This window comes from Coffea arabica, chromosome 1e (assembly GCF_036785885.1).
Source record: "Coffea arabica cultivar ET-39 chromosome 1e, Coffea Arabica ET-39 HiFi, whole genome shotgun sequence".
In the NCBI taxonomy this organism is placed as follows: domain Eukaryota; kingdom Viridiplantae; phylum Streptophyta; class Magnoliopsida; order Gentianales; family Rubiaceae; genus Coffea; species Coffea arabica.
In genome coordinates this window covers 8,937,150-8,959,525 of record NC_092311.1, presented here as the reverse complement: position 1 = coordinate 8,959,525, position 22,376 = coordinate 8,937,150, and the positions used below count along the sequence as shown (strand labels likewise).

At 35.4% G+C, this 22,376-nt stretch overlaps 1 long non-coding RNA gene and 1 pseudogene across 16 annotated transcripts; both read right to left on the bottom strand.

Moving 5' to 3' along the window:
- Positions 1-829: 829 nt before the first annotated feature.
- On the bottom strand, positions 830-9,215 carry LOC113700691 (uncharacterized). 16 transcript variants are annotated; one of them, XR_011815958.1, is made up of 4 exons: positions 5,059-9,074; positions 4,908-4,964; positions 3,154-4,818; positions 830-2,562 (listed from the first exon to the last, which is right to left on the bottom strand). It is a non-coding gene; the product is annotated as an uncharacterized lncRNA (long non-coding RNA). The 16 variants fall into 16 exon arrangements; XR_011815956.1 differs by having other exon boundaries at positions 830-8,779; positions 8,899-8,935; positions 9,036-9,204; XR_003450742.2 differs by having other exon boundaries at positions 3,085-8,935; positions 9,036-9,163.
- A 6,301-nt stretch (positions 9,216-15,516) lies between these two features.
- LOC113691123 (uncharacterized) lies at positions 15,517-21,713 on the bottom strand (annotated as a pseudogene).
- Positions 21,714-22,376: the final 663 nt, after the last annotated feature.

Genomic DNA, 22,376 nt, shown 5'->3' with positions numbered 1-22,376 from the left:
GGGCCTTGAATCCCATCAGACAACCTTAAATTTACCACTAATATCACAAATCAAGTGACTCACCAAACATATACCACGATTACCACACTTTCTTCACTTGTTTTCATACCAAATCTCACCTTTTCCTGATAATAAGCTTTTTTTATATTGGGTTTTATTTTTTTGAAAGAAAGAGGGGCCCGGGAGGGGGTGTGTGTGTGTGGGTGTGTGTCCACGGCCTTGAATCCCATTAGACAACCTTAAATTTACCACTATTATCACAAAGCGACTCGCCAAACATATACCACGATTACCCCCACACTTTCTTCACTTATTTTCATACCAAATCTCACCCTTAGAATAACTGCAGGACTTAACCGATAAATCAACTAAGTTATCACCATCAGTTATGAACTTCCAAATAGGAGATCAACCAGTGTGTGAAACAAATATTATGCGACAATTCTATAACACTCAAGGGGCTTAAGCTGCACAGGTAAATCAACAACAACAAATGACTAAGTTGCCCTGGAACTCTTTCATTTCAAGAATCCAACGAAATCAACCTCAAAGTCGTACGCACTTCAAAGAAATTAATGATTTTCAATACTTGAAAACAAGGCATTTGGATTCCTCTCAATTTGTCAATCATTTACAAATGGTTCTAACCACCTCCCAAAACAGCAATGCATACAACTACTGCAGATCTTAGATTGGACCTCTTAATGCCACACCATGTCTGTTAAGGTCATAAGCAAATATTGTCCACTAACTTCTTCCTTTAAAAAAGGAAACAAAACAAAATTCAGTTACTTGCACTTTAAAATTGCATACTAACAATACCAGGGGATCCCAAAATTCAAGTATGAAATGAAATTCACAAACAATACCAGTACCCGTGTCAGTTGATGACTATGAAAACAGATATTGGATGCATTTGTCCTTACATGACTGAACAATACCAGTAGCGGTACCAGTGGTATGTAAGTCTATGACTACCAAAACAGATATTGAATGCATCTGTTCTAACCTGACTGAACCAGCATCTGCTTACAAAGTGAGAATAACCAAATGTTTTCTTCCATTCAATTGTAGATAATGAAGGCTATCAGCAAGTATTCAATGGTGATAGAGGAGGACTACGGTTTTCTGACCCTCTTCTATAATAATGGACTTGCCAGTTACAACACACCAAAAGCCCAAGAACGATACAAGCAAGAAATATACCACCAACTTGACCATGACCATAATCCATACTGAGTTACATCTTAGGCCGCACCCCATTATCAGAAGTTTCTTTCCACATTCAAATAATATCAAAGTTGTCAATCAAATTCCAGGTACACTGGGAAGCGCCACATCAACAATCTATATGACTTGAAAGGAGAAACAGAAATAGAAATCCCAATTTCTGGATATTAAACTCAAGAACTGGTTGAGGTAAAGATATCTCAAATTCACTGGAATAAGCATGCTTGCTACAGAATATCCAAAATTTTGCTAGACACCACCAAATCTCCTCTCATGCTATCGAAGCAGAATTTGCAAACTTCAAAGTATATTGACGACACCGTCATGAATAAACCTGGACAAACAAAATGACACTGCAATTGCACTCATATCCATTACAAATGATCAGGATAAGAAACCTCTATGTCTGTTTCGATTTCATGGCAATCAGTAGTATGCAAGCAGAATGGGTTAGTAAATGCAGAAATTCAGGCTTGAAAACATTCATCCCAGTTCAACTCCCAGCTCTTCCTGAAATTGAATGCCATAACTTAAAAAAAACAGTGCTGTACAAAGAAAACCAGGCACAACCACGAGTGAGGAACTCCTTTGAAATCATGTAGACCACAATACCAGGTAACAAAAGGTAACAAAATGACCAGAGATTCTTGAATTCAAGCTCCCTAAATGGAAACCAGATAAGTCAATAATAAGCCCAGCAACAATCACATTCAGCATATGCAAAATCAATCAGGATCATGGTGAACCATAAATTTTCCCATCCCTCCAATAAAGTTCTTCTTTGCATCCCCGAATTCTGATAATTCACCCCGTCAGTCTACAGCAAAAACATCAAATAGCGACAAAGAGTGTTTTGACAGATGATGACGCTAATTGATGTCAGGATTTTCCACACACTTGTACTGGACCCTGAAGAACATGACAAACCAAATATTTCTATGCACCCTTTATCCTTTCGAATACTTACTCATGAACTCAATAGTAAAAACGCTGAAAACAGCATAGCTGAACGACCATCATGACTAATTCAGAATTCATCCATCAAAAGCTAAAAACATCATCCCACCGTGCTACCCAATTCCATAAGGCCTAAAACATTTATCTTGAACCTGTTACTTAAGAATCAAACCATGACCAAACTCTAAATCCAATCTGCAGAATTAAACAAATTATAAAGCCTGACTAATGCATGTGATGTTTTCGACAAACACAATAACAGGATGGAATGGAGAGATTCCATGATTCAAACCACAGTATCGTGGATATCTGAATAACATCATCATCCAAGAGACCTCTCTGTCTTCACAATCCTCTCGCTAGGACTATAGAGTTCTGCAAGGAAGTACCAGGACATCAGAACCCAACTTAAAACTCGACACCAAGATGGAAACCAATATCAGAGCTGTCCATTAGTCCCCAACCATCCAGAAATTTAGATTATATACATACCATCAAAACTAATTAATATACCAAGCATAATGTTAATTCTTTTCAGATCATGATGAACACCAGGAACCGGCTATACATACATGTTCAATGGCAGAATTAGATAGCTTACAAGAAAACAATCCCCAAAGAAAGAAAGTGCCTGGGATTAAGCTAATCGCACATTAATGGGGAAGCAAAATAGGTGCAAGTGAATTAAATGGGCAGGTCACAGCACAATTAACAGTTGGGATTAAGCAGTGATACGCAAATCGCTGCTCTCTTAAATGAGGATCAGGAACATGGATTTCCAAGTGATTACTGCCAGAATGATTGATGCATAAGGTATTTCCATAAACATAGTGGACTGCAGAAGAAAGGGATCATCAAAATTTTAAATTAAATTTAAATTATAGACATCAGAAGTACCAAAGCCCGTAACATCCTCAAGCAGAAAGGAATGGTAAGGCCACCATGCTACAAGCAAAATTCACATACTTCTCTACATCTCGGGAAACAACAGGTTTTCACTGCAGCAACTATCAAAGCATTCTTCCACATCTTTTTGCGTGGGACTGACATTGCGCATATTTTGATCCGTGCCTCATATTACTGTGCTGACTTCGCATTCACACAAATGCTAGCCCTCATCTAAGGCAAATCCAATAGGGGTGACTGTTCAGACTGAGGTTTCATGTGGCTAGATCGTGACGCTGAAGAGTAGGTAAGAAGACAGCCCCCCTCCAAAACAATATACTAGCCTTTGATCTGACAATAGAGACCTTAAGTCTTCGCCAAACCTCCAAGTCATGGGAATCCTAGACACTAACACAAAATAATATAATAAATTAAAGCACACAGAAAGAAAATCATTTTTCAAGAAAATGAACAAAAAAATAGAAAAAGAAAGAGTAGGGAAAAAGAAAAGCTCATCCAAGATCTCATCACAAAACCAAATAGCAGGATACCAAACATGGCCAATACTCCCGGTTCAAGCTTCCCTAAAATCAAGACAGCAGATAGCAACCATCACCAAGTACCCCCAGTGAATTTTCCAGGAAAGAGAACAAACACGTTGGCAAGAAAAACTCCCGATTTAATTCACATCCATCCAAAAGAAAGCCTTCTACCCTCCGCACGCCAGAAGTCCACTATTCTTGAAAGACGACATCAAAAGAACCAGAGAAGAAACGAAATCTTGAAACATCACAAAGATCGAAGCAAACAGTAATGCAACTGCCTATAGCAATGCAACAATGACACAGAAAGCAAAACTCCAGATTACAGATTACGTTCACATCCATCCAATAATTGTTAAGAATCGACACATCCAAAAGCCCCCAGTCAGTCACCACCCTCAGCAGAATTCTGCGAGTGAAAACATGAATAGCCAAACAGAGACTTGAACTTGGCACAAAGATGAAATAAAAATTGTAGATCATCTACCATATTATCAGAACTGATAAATGTAGCATTCATTCTTCATCAGACCATGATGAATCAGCGACACCAAAGAGCCCTACCTATACAGACATGTTAGATGACAGAATTTAATTCCCGTTAGATACCAGGCACTGCAGAGCCATCCCCAAAGAAAAGTCCTGGACTAAGCTAATCCATCAAAATACGAAAGCCAAGAAAAGAAAAATTGGGTACGATAACTTAGGTGAATTTGAATGGACAGAAGGCAATTCATAGATGGTTTAGAAATAAACAAGTTGACAATAAGCAGAGACACTCTTGGTTATACCTCAATCTATTTCTCATGGATCAAGAGAGTCAACTCTGCAGGAATTACTGCCAGACCAAATAATGGAGACGGTATAAGTAAAGATTAACAGAAAAATTATAAATAAAGTGTCAAAACCCCTATATTCCTCATGCACAAAAGATAAATTAGTATAGGCGAGAAAATAACTCCCTCCAAAAAAGTTTACTAGCCCTCAATCCGAAAATGGAGAGGTAAGTTGAACCAACTTCACCGAAGCCCTAGTAATATAGGAAATTAGAAAAGAGACAGCAAATCTACCATCCAGAGATCTCTCAATCAATTTCAAGGAAAACAACAGAAAACAAGTAGGGAAAGAGAGAGCTCCTCCAAAATTTTTTCACCCAGAATACCACGGTAGCAAACATGATAAGAATGCTTTGATCCAAGCTATCCTAAAATGAAGAAAACAGAGAGAAGCCATTACCAATAAACACCAGTGATTTTTAGGCAAACAGAACAAACAAGAGAACTCCTGATTTACCACATCCATCCATCCAAGAGAAGAGAGCTCTTTTTGCCCATGCAGAACTCCTCCATTCTAAGACCACCACACCAAAAGAACCAGAAAAGAAGAGACAATCTTTAGAAAAAAAAAAAAAAAAAGAGTACCATTCACAAAGTACTCAACATACTGCAAAACTGCAAGAAAGTGTAGGCCTTCATGATCAATTCTTAATCAACACCACAGAGAAACTTCTGGAAACTCAGAGCCACCACCTCTAGCACCACCACCTATTGCAACAACAAATACACCACCTGCAGGTCCAAATAAAAGCTCCAGATTTTACATTATGTTCAAACCCATCCAATTTATTCACAAAGAGACACATCGCACAGACCTCCCTTTGACCATGAGTTCGGCAAGCAACACAAAAAAGCCAACAAAAATTTGAAATTAGGCACAAAGATGAGAACTGACAATGGAATGAACCAATAATACCAACTTTTTACAAATTTAGATCACCTACCATAACACCAACACCATTCATATAACAAGCATAAACTTCAGATCATGATGAACCACCAAAACACCAGAAACTACCTTAAAAAAACATGTTTAGTGGCAGAATTTGAGCACTAAGAAATACTTCAGAAGATCAAAATCGCCAAACTGGTAAGATCCTAAGCACCTGAAAACCATTCGCCAGAGGTAGAAAAGGCATGGGATAAGCAACAAAATGGGTGCATGTGAATTGAATGGGCAGGTCGAAGGTGTCCAACCATTAATCGCTGGGATAATCCCAGCGATACCTTTTCCTTGAGGGTCAGAAATGCACGACTTCCAAGCAATTACTGACCAAACAAATGATGCATAGGGCATTTCTACAATCATGATGGACTGTGAAGGAAAAAATTTACAAAAAAAATTAGATTATATTTATAATAGTATGCAGACATCAAAACGTACTAAAACCTGTAAAATGCTCAAGCAAAAAAAAAAAATTGATAAGCATAGGTAAGAAGATAAACCCCTCTATAATAATGTACTAGCCTTTGATCTGAGGACAGAGACCTAAGTTTTGGCCACACCTCTGAATCACCAAAATCCTAGATTTGACACAAAATGATATAGTAAATTAGAGAACAAGTAAAGAAAATCATTTTTAAAGAAACAGCCAAAAAACATAAGAGTAGGGAAAGAGAGAGCTTATCCAAAATCTTGTTACAAATCCGGTTAGCTGGGTATTAAACACACCAACACTCCTGCAACAAGCTTCCCTAAAATCAAGACAACAGACAGAAGCCATCACCAACCGCCCCCGTGATTTTTTCAGGCAAAGAGAACAAAGAAAGACCATATTGAAAAGAAAATCTCCCAATTTTATTCACATCCATCCAAGAGAGAGCTTTTCTAGCCTCCACGCACCAGAAATCCACTATTCTTGAAAGACGACATCAAAAAAACCAGAAGAAGAAAAGACAAATCTTGAAAAACCACCAACAACAAAACATAGTAATTAGCGTCAAGTCCTTCTACAATCAACTCTATAGGGAGACAGCTGAAAAACCAGAACAACTGCCTACAACAATGCAAAAATAAAGCAGAAAGCAAAATTAAGGATCACATTCACATCCATTGCATAATTCCAAGAAGAATCGCACCCCATAATTCTAAGAAGAATGGCATCCAAAAGCCCATGCTCCGTCACCACCCTCAGTAAAGGAATGGATCAGAAGACTTGGCACAAAGATGAGAATAATCCTCAAATAAAAACTGTCAACAATTTACCATTCGATCAAACCAATATGCATAGCCTTAACTCTTCTTCAGATCCAGCTGAATAAGCAAAATACCAGGAACCCCCCACCCATACAAGAATGTTTGATGACGGAATCTACTTCCTGTTATATACTGAGTAGCACGGAACCATCCCCAAAGAAAAGCCCCGGATTAAACTAGTCCATCAAATCCAAAAGCCAAAAAAATGCTAACCTTAGGTGAATTGAATAGGTAGGTTGAAAGCATTCATAGACAGTTTTTCCCGAAATAAACTGTTGAATAGCAAAGATATGCACTTGGTTACAACCCGTTCTATTCATTCATAGTGGATCAGGAAAGTTGACTCTGCATGACATGCTGCAGACCAAAAAGATTCACAGACAAATTATATATTATAAATAAGGTGTCAAAACTCCTAAATTCCTCAAGCACAAAAGAACAACTAGCGTCGGTCAGAAAATAACTCCCTCCAAAAAATTTTACAAGCCCTTGTTCCGATGATGGAAAGGCAAGTTTGAATCACGAATCACTTCACTGGAACAATAAGTTGCAACACCCTAGTAATATAGGAAATTAGAGAACAAGCAGAGCAAATTCACAAACGTCCTAATCAACTTCAACAAAACAGCAGAAAACAAGCAGGGAAAGAGAGGTCCTCCAAAATCTTGTTAAGCCCGAATAGCAGGGTAACAAACATGATGAGAATGCTCTGATCCAAACTTCCCTAAAATGAAGACAATAGTTAAGCCATTACCAACGATCGCCAGTGATTTTTAGGCAAAGAACACAAACAAAGAATTGATTGGTAGAAGAGAACTCCCGATTTATCACCTTCATCCATCCAAGAAGAGCTCTTTTTGCTTCCATCCATCCAGGAAGAGCTCTTTTTACTTTCATACACAGAACTCCATCATTCTAAGATCACATCAAAAGCACCAGAATTTAAAAACTAAGAAATACTTGACAACATCCATATTGCCATATTGATACAATCCTAAGCATCTGAGAACCATTCCCAAAGATACAGAAGGCATGGAACCAAAATAAATTCAAAAGCCTAAAGAGAACAAATGGGCAAAGATAACTGACGAAGAAGCAGCAAAATAGGTGCAGGCAAATTGAATGAAGAGGTTGAAAGCTATTTCAATGGTGTTTGTCCTGGGAAAAAAAGGTCTGCAGATATCAAAAGGTGACAAAAGCACAAGATTGTTTGTAAGAAGATAACTCCCTCCAAAACAGTTTACCATCCGAGGAAGGCTGGCTCAGTTGTCACAACAACTCCGAACCACTGAAACCCTATATTGCACAACACAAAGTAATGCAGGAGATCAGAAAACGAAGACATCTGTCTCACAGAGCAAATCAGCTTCTATAGCCAGAAACCTCCCAGTCAAACAGAACAGCTGAAAACAAGTAAGGACAGAAAAATTCTCAGGAATCTTGCAAACCAGTATAGCAGGGTAACATGACCAGACCCTCTTGCATCCAAGCTCCCCTAAATCAATACAACAGATAAGGCCAGTTACTAATTGACTCCCCAGTTAATTTTTTCAGGAAATAAAAAAGGAAACCGGAAAAAGGGACGAGGGAAAAACTCCCGGTGTCGTAGTATAATATGCGCATCCAGAAAGTCTTTTTTAGCCCCACCGAAGACTAGGATTCTGCCACGCCACAACGAGAACATCAAAAGAACCAGAAAAAGAAAAGACGAATCTTGATAACAAAAAACGATCGAGAAATTACTAATTAACAAACCCAACAATAGTAAAAACTCAATCTTCCTCATCAATCCTCGATAGACACCACACCAAAACTACCGAAAGTCCAGAGCACCGCCTACAGCATTCGCAACAACAATAACAGCCACAGATATGGATTAAATAAAAACTCCAGATTCAGATTACGCTCACATCCATCCAACAGAGAGTTCCTTCCCACTGCATCCGCCCGAAATCCATCATTCTACAAGAAGCACAGCAAGAAGAACCAAAATGGGGCTAATTTTGAACCAAAACAGGGCCAATTTTGAAGGAAAATTGATGTCAAATTTGTCCGATAATTGGAATGATGCAGACATTACCACATAAACAAACCGAATCTAGTGCAAAAACTGGTATCCTTCCCGTTCAATCCTTCAAAATACCGCCAAAAAAAAACCATGATTAAATCTCAAAAGTCGCCATCAAAAAAATTAGCGATAATAAGCTTCAAATTAATCAAATCATCACAGCCACAGAAGCAACGATTGAACCTAGCGATGATCATCAACTGAAGATCCTGACCTTCAGCTAAGACAAAAAACCACAACAATTAAATCTCATTTAGGGAAAGCCTAACCGGAGAATCAAAAGAAAACCCACGATGAAGATAAAGCAGATGATTTCTTACCACACAACGAAACGCAAGCAAAGGCTACGGGAAAGGAAAGCGGGGATTGGGATGCATTTATAGATGCTTGGGAAGAGAATGAACGGCTAGGATTAAGCGGTCACCCGTGATCTGGACGGTTAAAAAGAGGTCTTATCCTTGTTGGACTCGGGCTAAGATTTCCTTACGCGTATTGCCCCAAAGTCGGTTGTTTATTTAATTTAGGAAATTTGGCCACCACCACATTTATAGATTTTTTTTTGGTACGATAGAAATCATTTTCTTTTACTGAAATTATTTTTTAAAAAAAATCCTTGACAGCCGCGCATGGGCAAAGCTCGTAGGCTTGGAGAACCTTCTCAACACTTCCGTTCGAATTGTTTTTTCTTTATTTAAATTTTTGTAAACAAAATGTACTTGATATATGTGAGATAAAAAAATTTATAAAAAAATTTATAAAAATGATAAAAAATTTTTAGAGAAAAATGACAAGATCTAATTTGGTAAATAAATTGATTTTTTTAAATATATTATTATTTTAAAAATGCAATAATAAATAGCAAGATCAAGTAGGGATATTATTGCCTAATGGATGTCGTAAATAAAAATTTGGATAAAACATTGATAAATAATGATTAAAAAAACAATTTTAATTAGATTATAGATACTCGTATTTTACATCATAATTCCTTCATTTTATTTATGTGAATAAACAAAATACTTAAAATTTTAATTTCAATTACAATCTCATAACGAAATAGTTGTTGAAATGCAGTAATTGATAGCAAAAATGAATGGAGATTGAATAGGGATATTGTTACCTAATTGACATGGTATATAAGTATTAAGAAGGGGAACATTGATGAATAATTGAGTGGCAATAACAATGAAAAAAAATGTGAATATGGAGATTTTTTTCTTTCTCTTTTTTTTTTTTGGTCCCATGTAGGGCTGTCAACGGTCCGGGTCTAGACCCGTACCCGGACCGGATCCGTCAAATTTATCCGGGTATGGGTAGGGATTTAATTCCGTTATCCGGACCCGGATCCGGATCCGTTTTATCAAACAAAAAAATGGGTCGGATACGGAATATAATATTCCGACCCGTATTGGACCCGGATTCAAATACAAATGGATTAATAATTTAAAATATATATTTATTAATATAATTTGATTAGGATGATGTATTTGAGTAATCAATATAATTGGACCCGGATCCTAATCAATATAATTTGATTAAGGTGATGTATTTGAGTAAGGTTAATTTGATTTTTTTTGTATTAGTTAGAAATTAGTTTATAAATATATGTTTTTTTTCTCATTTTTGTTAGGAATTATAAATTTTGTTAGTTTTTTTTCGAGTAGACCCGGATCCGGATCCGGAACTAGAGTAAAAGACCCGTCGAGTAAACGGGTCGGATCCGGATCCGATATAGTGTGCCGGGTCTGGGGTCTGGAATAATGAATTCCGACCCTGACCCGGCCCGTTGACAGGCCTAGTCCCATGAATATGGACTAGTGAAAAAGAAATGGCCGAAATGAAAACACAGTATTCGGTACTTCAAGAAGGTTTCAGATTCCTTCTGAAGTCGCATCTAGGCCCATCTCGAATTTGCATCATTACATGGTTGGGCCTGATAGTTGAAAATTTGTTGGAGATTGGGCATCAGACTTCAAAGTTAAAAATTTGTTTGGATTGTGGGTTTTAGCAGAAAAATTTTATGCTTTTTTGAATATTATTTTTTTATTTCATATATGTCAAATCATCACATTTTTCTACAAAAAATTCTAAAAATAGCAATCCAAACCAGAAAGAAGGATGTTTTTCCAAGGTGAAATTTTCGTCAACTAGGTTGGGCTAAAACTCAGCATTCATGGATTGGCTTTGGGAATTAGGACACCTTGGCTTGGTGTAGCCTGTGGCGGGGCGTTCTCCGAAATGATCAACGACATTGGCTAATGGGTTTTACCGGAAACACGGGGAATGCATCTAGCTTGGCAATTGAATTGTAAGCACTTTGGCATGGCATTTGGGACCTTGACATAGAACTTTCAATGAATTGAATTTTTCACAGGATCGTGTTCAACTTGTTTGAGTTAAAAAGATGTTCGATTATAAATAATACTCGAATTGAGCTCAAGATCCTTTCATATATTATATGAATAAAGTTGGAACACTAAATATTTAATTTGATTTGAGTCATTAAAAGCTTTGTTCATATATTATATGAACAAAGTTTCAACGCTAAGTATTTAGTTTGATTCAACTTACTAAAAATTATATTTCAACATATTGAAGTTGTGTCGAACACTCACATAAACATTCAACTTGTCAATTATGCAGATGCTCATCATAAGTTTTCAACCTGATGTTAGAAAATTGGGAACTTCTAAGTAGCAACCGCCAATGCAAGCGTTCTCAATACTGGTGAAAAGGCAATTCCTGCATTGATCTCCTAGAAAAGATGAGTTTGAATTTGCAATTTGGGGCGCTTTATTTCCTAAGCCTCTATTATCAACAAATTTTATGAATGTTTCCTTGATTGTGCTATTATTATGTAATTGGTAGTTAGGCCTCCAGTTGAAACCCCCTCCCCCCCACCAAAAAAAAGACTTAGTGTTTAAAATTTTTATCTATTTATTATTCTTTTTGGTAAAAATTTTCATCATAAATCTATGATCTAGATGTTGGATATATGAGATTCGTGTCAGTGGAAATGGGGTGATACATTTGGCAATAAATCTGGCATCGGACTTCCCTTTGGCTTTTTCCCACTTTTGTCGCATTTGCCAATTGTTCCCTACTTTTTTTTTGCTTAAAGGTATTCTTTTTTTTTTTTTTTACTTAAATCCCTAAAACCGTGTAGAGACTTATTCTAAGGCACAACGAGATAACACACGGGATCGATCACGAAACCTACTGATAAAAACTAAATTATTAATCAGTCGGACTATCCACAGGATCTTACTTGTTCCTTACTCGATTGCATATTTTTCCTATAGAAACTGACAAATATTCAAATTAGGCAGTTTCCATTCAAATTAAGCACTAAAAACATAATTAACTGACAAGTTACACATATAAAATCACTATACTTCACACCCTATCAATCCACCACCACCTCCCCTCCTCCACTGCCACCATTGTCCCTCTCCGTTCCTTCTTTTCCTTCACTCTCCTAGGGGAGGAGGGTTGCCAGGGATAAGAGAGGGAGCAATACATAAAATTTTATCATAAAATATATCAAGTTTATAAATATATAGGTAAATGGAGTTTCAAAATCTTGTTATAATATAATATCTGTTTTTTTTTTTTTTTGGAAAAGGGCATTGTAAAAATTTTAAATTTAGGTGTCGAAATCTAATTTATCAGAGGGATACAACTGCTATTTAATTCATAAGAAAGGCATTAGTTACTTTTCAAATGACTTACAATAAAAGTAGATAATTCATCATCTATCTATTATACGTCCCTAAGATGAAGTGGTGTTGCCATCTCACTATAAGCAAGCCCCATGGTGACATGGCTTTGCCATATCATCAAAGTTGCCCTATCATTGACTTGAAATGTGGGATTCATTGATGACGCATCATGACACATCATCTCCTTTGAGACCATTGTGCTGACTTGACATGGACCATCCAATCAATGCAGCTTGCCACAACAAGCTCTAAATGTTGTATTTAAGTGTGGCTACCAGTTCTCGAACCCAGACTAACACAATAGCAACGACTTGAACCCTGGCTAGGACAATGACGATAACGATTTGTTGATGCTCCAGCCAGGGCAGCTATTGAAGAGTAGTTTGTTAGAAAATAAGATTAAAATTTTCTACCATGACTTACAAAGCATGAACAAAGAGGATTAAGATATATCTTGTGCCATTGATTATGTCTCTACTTGGAGTTATATGGTTTCAAGTCTTGATCTTTTCTTTACTACTTTCTCTTATGTTTGCTCTCGTTATGGGATAATTCTCACAAACTCATTGAATGGAGAGAGGAACCAAGAGCCTATTTATAGATGTATAAGTGATCCATCCCGTTATTAATTATTAATAAGACCCATTAATTCTTTCTACTTGATAAGATAAATCTTACCATTAATCAATTATTTCAGGGATGTATATACATAGTCATAAATGTATATACATTTATTTATGTAAAGTTTCATAAATGTATAGATAAATTCATTTATTCATGAATTTGGTCATTGAATCTTGTTACTTATTAATTTGGTACGTGACTTTGGTCATGATATTTTGATTCTATCCGGTATTTGTTCTTCAATGTATGCGGGACTTTTATTACTTATACATTTATGTGATCATGTAGGCCATAATAAGTAATTAATCTAACAGCCTTCAATTTAAATGAAGTCTTTTTGTGGTTTTTCAGAAAACTTCCTCCCATTTATGTGATCATGTAGGCCATAATAAGTAATTAATCTAACAGCCTTCAGTTTAAATGAAGTCTTTTTGTGGTTTTTCAGAAAACTTCCTCCCATTACCCAAGAACAACCATACGATATTTTAACAACATGAAACTAATAATATGGAATATCCCACTATGGTTTTTTCTTTACACAAAAAAAAAAACAAAGAAAAAGAAAACTTATTTGTACTGTAATTATAACTTGTACGTTTCGAAGCTTACCATCTATATGTAAGATATTTGGGAATATTACTCGAGTATTTATCTGGCCGTAATGGTTAACCCAAGCCATCCCATCTATGCGGTAGACATTGGATTGCAATTGATACACCCTATTCCATCTACACTCTACATATTCACATTAGTCTCCCTTATATATGTATACAATTTAAAACTTAATTTTATCTGCTCTAGAAAACTAAAGCATTAATACTTGCAGCACACATAATCAGTCCTTTAGGAGCACTCATTAGACAAACATATTAAATAGTTTGTGTACTAATCTAAGAAGAAAAATGATATATGTACACAGATTATACACATCACTCAATACACATAACATAGTTTGAATCTTGAATTTAAACTTGAGTTACATCTAGAAAAAATACATCGTTAGATTGGGCTTTTTGAGTTTTTTTTAAGCATTGTGTAATTAAATTTCCAACATTTTGTGTGTGTCTGGCTGATTTGGTGTAACGATAAACACCAATCTGGAATTCAGTCATCCCGAAAAATCTTCTAACTTGAATACTATAGCCTAAAGTTTTTATCATACTTTGGTAAATATTTGAGCTGTGTTGACGTTGCATCCCAAGTTACTTTTTCTTTTCTGTTACTTGTGCACATACATTGTATACATGACTTAACATATTTAATAGGGGGAGGTTGGGTTGGGTGGTACAGGGGGAGGGAGTGTAAACAAGAGGTCTCGGGTTTGAGTCCTCCCACTTACACTAAAAAAAAAAAAACTGTAAAAGAAAAAGACTTAAAATATTTAATAGAGTTTGAGATACAAATATAAATTCATTCTCATTGCTTCCAATTTATTGTCGACCCAATCAATCCACCATCGATTCTCTCAGAAATTGAGGCTGCTAAGAGGTCATGATGTTGGAACCAGACACTGGAGGTGATTTAGGGCGAGGTTGTTATAGAACATTAACAGTGGATTGTATACGGTTTTGCATTTGTAACACTAAAACTCTTAAACGTTAAAAAAGTATGACTCAATGACGCTAGCAACACATCATGACCATCAATTTCACTCCCTAGTTCTAATTAAAGCAAAATTTTATACCACTTCAAAAATGCTTTATTTTAGCATCTGAATGTTAAAAAGGTATGACTAAATGACGCTGGCAACACATCATGACCATCAGTTTCACTCCCTAATTCTAATTAAACCAGAATTTTATTCCAGTTCAAAATAGTAAAATCTGGCTACAGTCTTCTGCCTCCACTATCAATGCTAATATGAAAATGGTAAAATATTTTATCTTATATAATAAGCTAATCAAGTAGAAGAAGATGCTTTGTTGATTGTAAAAGGAATTTTCGAAGCTAAAAAGAAAAGGAAAAAAATTAAACAAAAGAACCCTGAATGGAAATTATAGTAGTCCTAACAAATTTCTCATTACATATCAAACTGATGGAAGAACCTACAAGTTACCTCTCCAGACCGCCTTTTTCAATGAGGATTATCCTCATTGCTATTTGATTTGTCAATTTTGTTCTATTGTTTTTTGAATCTTTGATGTTCCGTATGAAACCACATGGAACCCTAGAAATACAGAGATAGGTTCCATGTGATGTGTAAATCATGTAAAACAGATGTTATTAAGACTAAGATGTTGGAATTTATTTTTTTCAGTTATATGAATCATGATGTTATTGGGGAATCATTTGGTGCCTTAAATTATAAAAAAAAAGGAGAAAAGAAAAGAAAATAAAAGAAAAAGTGGGGCATTTGGTCAATAATCATTCTTCCATCTTTAATTCATTCTATGTAATTCTAAACAATTCAAGATTGGCATTCTATCTGTTTTAAACGTAAAAAAAGTTTCATGATTTAAGCATCTCTTTGTTTTCTAATGGCATAAAGATCAGCATAATGCTGTTTGATCCATCCTTCAATGATCTCAACCTCCATTTTCCTTTGAGCAACCAACCAGGACAGATCACTTTTTCCTGCAGGCAGTATGTCCAGGCAATGCGATCCTGCAAAAAATCATTCCGAAATGGTCATCAATCATCTAATGGAAGCCCACAACCCACATACTAAAGGCACAAAAACATGCGGCTCATGTATTTTAAAATGGCATCAGCACTTAATTTGGTTATACTTGGGAGGAAATAGCATGCCGAATCAAGAAGAATCCTTGAGAAGATATAAAAAGCAGTAGTGGATCGAGTTAAAGTTTACTTGGACTGAAAACAGCAAGAAGGCTGCTGGATAAGTTCTCTCGCATCTGTGATTGAGAAATCAAACAATTAAGCTTAAGAAGCCATAAGTATTAAAATGTACAAAGAAATCAATAAACAAGGAAAAGTAAAAATGTCTTATTCATTTATCCCGCACTACTATAAGGATCCCTCAATCCATTGGAGAATATGATATTGCTTCCAAATCTTTGGAAAACCAATTTTATGTCCTACAATTTGTTGAATTTGTATATGAGAATCAAGAATGAAAAAAGTGAAAGTGATTTTAATAACTAAGTTAGAATTTTCTATTTGGAAAAATATGAACAAATGACAAAGAAAATAACCAAGAACAACACTACATGACATACATAATAAGTAGTGATCCAATGAGGTCGAGATAAGACCCCATATGAACTTTTGCAATACTCAATGAAATCTGGTAGGATGAAAGGTGAAGGTGGGAACATTGTATCATTGCTGCCTAGATGGGATTTTCTGTCCATTATATTTGTCTATTTTTTCTATCCAATGCAAAACTATATAGTTCTACTTATTAATATTACTGATGTGGCACATAACATTGGATGCATATTTAGAGGGTGTTTGGTAAATGGGTGTCAAATTTAATTTTAGTATGGACGACTTACTTTTTGAATCAACGTGGCTGCACATAACTGTAACTCTTAAAAACTCAATAATCTCGTCCTCAAATGCTTGCTTAATCTCATCTGAATCATACGGCGTGAAATTCCAAAGTAGAAGACTATGGATACAATTAGGCATAAACAAACATTATTTGGGGATATTATTGAATTTGAAACCCATTTACCAAACACCCCCTAAATACGCATTCAATATTATGTGCCACATCAGCAGTATTAATACATGGAACTACGTAGTTTACATTGGACAGGAAAATGGATAGATATAATGGATAGAGGATCCCGTCTGCATTGCTGCCACACCCAATGGGCATCACGATCTCACTACAAGTCTATTAAAAAAAATAAAAAGAAAAAACTTTTCAAGTGAAAATGGTTTCTAGGGCCATATAGGCTCGAGTACACAACTTTTTTTTTCTTTTAATAGTGTAAGTAGAAGGATTCGAATTCAAAATCTCACACTTACACTCCCTCTCCCCCCGAATCGTCTAATCTGTCCCTTTCTCCTATCGAGTACACCACTTAATTATCTTGCTAACACCACTAATCAGGACCTAGCTTAGCCGCCAAAAAATGAAAAATAAAAATGAAGTGAATATGTCTTTTCACCCAAAAAAAAAAGGAAAAAAAGAAAAAGTTAAAATAAAATGGAAACGAGAGTCTAGAGAAACTTACTTGCCAAGTCCATCCGATACATGCTTCGCTGGGATAGGCATGTTCCAATGGGTCATAGCATGAGTTATCACCTTTGTAAGAAACAACACCAGCAAAAATACGGCCAAGAATATCAGTTCCTTTAGGTGTTTTGTCTATGCCATTACAAATTTCAGTGACGGGATAATTCGAAGGTGAGATGTACTGAGCAGCCAATGTGTACACATAATTCAAGTAATCCTTAAGCTCAGACGAGCTATTCAAAGGCCTGAAATTAAAAAAGAAGGACATTTCATTAAACAAATTCTTATTGATAATTTCAGAAACCTGCCTTGAGGTTTCTTACTATTTCACTTAGTTCCCTTGATGTTTTAAAAATTATACTTATCTCCCTTGATTTGACACTTTGATAACCAAACTTTAAAATAGAGTAAAAAATTTAATGAATATCCTAAAATGCCCTTATCTTACAAAATTCAATTTGTTCTTCTAAGCAAAAAGAGTATCAAGTTTTTCATACTAATATTTGTTATTTAATAATCAACTATAACAATAAATCTTTTGCTATAATAGGTATTTTTCATAGTGCTTTATTGGGAATATAAATTCTTTTTAAGATAGAGAAGAAAGTGCTATTTTGTTTCTTTTAAAGTTTATGGACTATTGTTTTAATAAAAATTTAGGGACTAGTTTAGCGGAAGAACCATCATAATTTGGTAATGATTTTGGGCCATTTGTTTTTAATCATTGTTGACTTATCCTTGATTTTGATACCCAAAAAAAGAGCTACAAAAAAAATTGGAGGATATTAAAAGTTATCAAAAAAATATTACTAGTTCAACATTTAATTTGGATAGATATTAGGGACAATATTGATAGTTCTTCGATACTTCTAATGAAATACTAGAAGAGAAATGAATAAGAAGGAAAATGGTAAAAAAAATTATAAAATCCATCCTTTGCATAAACATGGCAACAAGAGAGTTTTATTAAAAATATTAAGGTTAGTATTGCCATTTTAAATGGACAAGGGAGGTAGGTGTAATTTTTGAAACCTTAGGGGAGCCAAGTGAAATTTATTAGAAACCTAAGCGGAGGTTTCTGAAATTATCCCTTATTTTTATTCATGTTTTACTAATTTGATCCTATACATATGTAGGGTTGGGTACACCTACATGATTAATGTACTTGTGCACAAGTTTTGCTTTAAAGTTTGTGTAATCTACTTTAGAAACAACAAATAAAATTGATAGAAAAATGTTGACAACTTATAAATATAATCAGACAATGAAGTGCAGTTTAATTGATAAGACGTTTCACTTATAACCATTAGGTCATGATTTGAGTCATCAAGGAGATAAGTGGGAAAACTACTATTAATCCTTTTTTTTAAAAAAAAAAGAGAAAAAAAAACTTATAATATAACTCAAAATGGCTTTTAATTGGGGGCCAAACTACCAGCTAATGTAATGTCAATCTAAGATGGTAAGGTAATTAGTTGGATTAAAATAAAATACGCGTGAAACGCTTCTCCTTAATCATTAGACGTCATACCTAGCAAATAAAGCCCATTACTAATACCTAAATGATCATGAATAAAGCAAATTATCAGTACATGTATGATAATGACTAGTTATATATTGGCTTGACTATTTCCTTGTACTATATAAGAATGAGTTTGGGTCAAAGAATGATTTTGAATTTCAACCGCAAGAGTAGGGGTATTTTGGGATTGTGAGGTTGTTTTGAGTGTAGTTATAGTATTAGGTACTACTTTAGATAACATGTGTATTATTATGTTTACTGAAATGTCCTTGTATTCTAAAAGATGCAGTGATGATTTGTTCAAAGGTTTGGGTAGTTTGGGAATGTGAGATTATTTGGTCATCTTTTCTACAATGGGTACAACCCATAAGCTTCTTTATTGGTGTAATTACTTAAATGTCCTTGCAGAGACATTCATTGTGGTTTGTATCAATTATTACTGTTACTTTGCTATTATAACTGGAAGAACTTCAAACGTCATTTTCATCTCAATTAAAGCAAGGGCAATGTGGTTTATTAAGGAATTTATGATTGAGCATTAGTTTCAACTTCAATTCTTCAAATATCTGCCCCTTCACATTCTTCCGTTATGTTCCTTTCGTCTTCCGGTAAATTCTTATTTGTATTGTCATGGTACTCTGGATTTCAATATGGTTCTCTGGTGAAGCTATTCTTGGTGGTTCAACTTGAGGTGAGGTTTCATTCTTTTTTTTAATGGTATGATTTGCTTTGTAAAATCGTAATTTCTATTGTTAGCTAAATGCTTTCATTCCAAAATTGGATACTCTGTTAGCGCAATTTAATGTTGATATTATTGTTTCTCCATAAAGTTGGTTGTTCTATACAATTTAAATCGTGTGGTTTTGTTGGAATAGGTTTGGAGATACAAAACTTCTTCTTTTGGTCTACTTATATGGTGGAGGCTATTTGATCAAATCTGCCTTCTCTCCTACATATCACGCGCATCTTAATGTAGTAGTTGCAGAAGCTGGTGTTGTAGCAGTTTCAATTAACTATCGGCTCGCCCCTGAGCATCCTTTGCCTATTGCTTATGAAGATTCTTAGATTGCAGTCAACTGGGTTGTCCCTCATTCAAATGGCAAGGGTCCTAAGGTATGGCTTAGGGATTATGCTGGCTTTGATAGGGTATTTTTGGTAGGGATAGTGCTTGTGGCAATTTAGCACATAATATGGCATCAAGGGTTTGGCTGGAGATACTAGACGACTTCGATTTTGATGTGATTTTTCTCAATTGTCCTTATTTTGGGGGAAAGATCTAATCAGTATTGAGTTAACGAAATTATAGGCGAATGCCTATGTTAAGTGCATTTGGCATTATGTTCACCCAAAATCTATAGGGGTTGATGATCCATTGTTGAATCCTCTGATGGAACCAAACCTTTCGAGGCTAGGCTTTGTCGTTGCTAAACAAGTTGGCTACTTTCATCAACAAGAATGTTGTGTAGATGCATCTTTAAGTGGATAATCACTTTGTTTATTGCCATTCTCTGAATCGTTAGGGTATCTATTTAAAATTCATTTAGTCTTGTTAATGAAAAGCTCATATACACGTGTTTGTTTCAAAATATATGAACCAAGCAAGATAGCATGCATAATTTCCTTCTCCATCTCCCAGTATACATTAGATATTTTGTTACTTCATATTGTTACTCAATGTGCGTGAGTTTTTTGATATTCACTTGAACTACCGTAAAATTTTCTTTAACCACAAGCACCAAACACCCACGTGATACGCGGGCATTCCCTTCCTAGTCTATTTTATCAGAACGTCTTGATTGGTAAAATGAACGAAAGCAAAGAGGATGGATTACGAGCAAGTCTTGAATCTTTTGTTGAGAATGGAGAGACCATTTGGTTTAGAAGCAACTTTGTCAATCTCAGGCCATGATTTTCTTATAATTTGGCAACAGTGCTCACTTTTCTCCTGTAATTAACATGACAAAATTATTCTCAAAACTCTTGACATATAATAATTAATGTAATGATTAGATAAACTGAAAGCATGAACAACGTTTTCACTACCTTAAAGTCCTTGATCACAATGGAATAGTAACCATGTTGAGGAGTGATATGATCGAAATAAAGAATTGGAGCTGTTGAGGCTAAAGCACCAAGGGCAATATGAGGATATTTGAGCCGAAACCACGACATAAGCACTGCCAAGTTGAAATCAGAAACATTTCAACACCAATACGTTTTTTTTGGGGGGGGGGCGGTGGAGCATGATAATGCAGGATACTAAAAAAACGAAAAAAAAATGCATGGCAAATTAGCACTTACTTCCTCCGTACGATCCACCAACAACGATAACCGGAGAACTTTGAGCAGAAAATTTGTCTTTTACATGCAGTAAAATCTCTGCATAATCAGCTAAAGCTTGAGCCAATTTGAAATAACCCCGTATAGTCTTATTTTTAATGGCATTTTCCATTGATCCAAGTGGTATAGATTTTCCATAAAACCTATGCTGAAAAGGAAAATCAAGAGTCCTGAGTTTATTGAGTATCTATAGTTTATTAATAATATAGTAAGTTAAGAAAGAGGATTTGAAAGATGTCATGATAGTACTTTACCTCTATGTAGACAAGGAGAGCCTTAAACCGTGGAGCATTATCAGTAAGAAAACCAATAGATTCTAGATCTTCAGACAACGGAGCTTCGGCGCCAAGATATGCCAAGATTGAAGAGTTCGAACTGGCACCACCCAGAATTTTGAATTGATCACATAACTTTGGTTGAATTTGGTATAGCTTTGTGGGTTATAATTGAAGTGGTCTAGCGTCTGCTCAAAAAAATATGTCTTGAAATCTTCTGAAAGAGAAGCTTCAGTTATAGCATTCTCAGGGTCTCGAAGGTTTGTTCTCCGTATTGGACCGAGCCTCGGTATTTTGTGGGGATGGTCTATAGCTGATGAAATGGAAGTCGAGAAGCATAGAGAAGAAGAAGAGGAGGCAGCCATTGAGATAATAGGCTGCGAAGAAAATCCATGGCCAAAGAATTTGAGTTTCTTGGTCGATGATTGGTATTTTGGGTATTTTCTTAGTTTGTAATGTTCCAAGTTCCAACATGTGGATTTATATAGAGTTATATGCTTAGAGCACGTCGTTTTCATCATTGATTTTGGTTTGACCACATCTCTGGCCTGTATGTGCTCATACTAATTAGGAAAATTACCAGCTGGTGAAGTTAACCAGACGGATTTTGTCATTTCTTAGGCATATTTGACTGAGACGAGTCTTGATAGAATAAGATCACTTATTCCTTTTTTTTCATAATTGAAATATGTCCACGTACACTTTTATATCCTGGAATTTATAATATTATATATTGTAGAATTTCTGCCAATAAAAGGTGGTTCAATTGGTAAAAATGGATACATTTCTTACAAAATGTTGTGTGTTCAAATTTCATTATCGATATGGGAACTGTATCCGTGGACAATTTATAAGAATCCTTGTGAGCGAGTTATGATTTCGGAAACATGTTCTTACCTGTAATGGTGATCGAAATGAATCCATCCAAACTTTTTTTAAGAAAAATATAATGTTGAATTCCTACAAAATTCCTCATGATTGAAATATTTTGTAAATTAGGGATATGACAATATCACTCTAATCCAACT